Here is a 1,026-nt window from a genome sequence, read left to right on the forward strand (position 1 = left end):
CCTCCTGCTTCAGCAGAGCCCCGGCCTCCCTCCCTCCTCCCCCCGCAGCCGCCTGACTCGAGCAAGAGGCGGGCTCGGGGCCGGGGCCGCGGCTCTCCTGCCCCTCCGCAAGCCTGAGGCAGGGCGACGGCTGCCGCTGCTGGCGGGAGCAGGAGAAGCCCGCCGGAAGGGACCCGCCCGGTGTCCACAGGGGCTGCGGGCTCCAGGGAGCGCAGCACAAAGGCTGCGAGCCAAGCCCCAGCTTGGGGGACCGTGGAGGCGGAGTCTTGAAAGCCTACACAGAGCTCCCCCCCGCCAGCACACACACTGCCCTAGCTGTGCTGCAGGTTTTCTTGCCAAGAGGGCTTGATATAATAGGCCCACAAGCCGGCATGTCAGGGGATTGCCAGGGTGAACGAAAATGCAGCCCCCTCCTCCAGCCGGCCACTCCTGGCATGCTTTTGTCTCCTCCGGGGGGTGAGAGGCTTAAAACTGGAGCAGTGCCTCGGGAGGGGTGAGAGGAGGGCCCAGAAACAGCTCAGACTAAAGGAGGTGGTGGGAGAGCAAAGGGAAAGACAGGATGAAGGCTGGAAGAGAGGAGCTGCAAGGCAAGGGAAGGATGGCTGGTCTCCAACCAGTGCTGGCCTTGCAAAACTGACCATTGCAACGGCTGGCATTACTGGCAGTAGGCTCAGGACTGAAAGAATTGCTCTCTCCAACTGAAAAGTGTCCCCTCCGTGCCAGGATTTTAATCTTCATGGTTGAATTTGGGCTTGTAGGTATTTCTGCTGCTTGCTGAATGCAGTGTGTCAAACACCTACGTTTGCAGTTAAAGGGCTCTGTCTACACCTCCAAAATGCTCCTAACATTGACTCAAGCTACCTGAGATCACATATCCCTCCATGGACCTGATGGTTTCCTTCTACAGGAAACTGTGACTGCAGGAGCCATTTACTAACAAAATGTGTCACTGGGAAGGAAGGGAATTAAGGAGAAAAACATTATTTGCCATGGGTACGCCATACGTAACAGAATGCCAGCTGGTGA

The sequence above is a fragment of the Gavialis gangeticus genome, unplaced genomic scaffold, assembly GCF_001723915.1.
Source record: "Gavialis gangeticus isolate Ggan-Ray unplaced genomic scaffold, GavGan_comp1, whole genome shotgun sequence".
Taxonomy (NCBI): domain Eukaryota; kingdom Metazoa; phylum Chordata; order Crocodylia; family Gavialidae; genus Gavialis; species Gavialis gangeticus.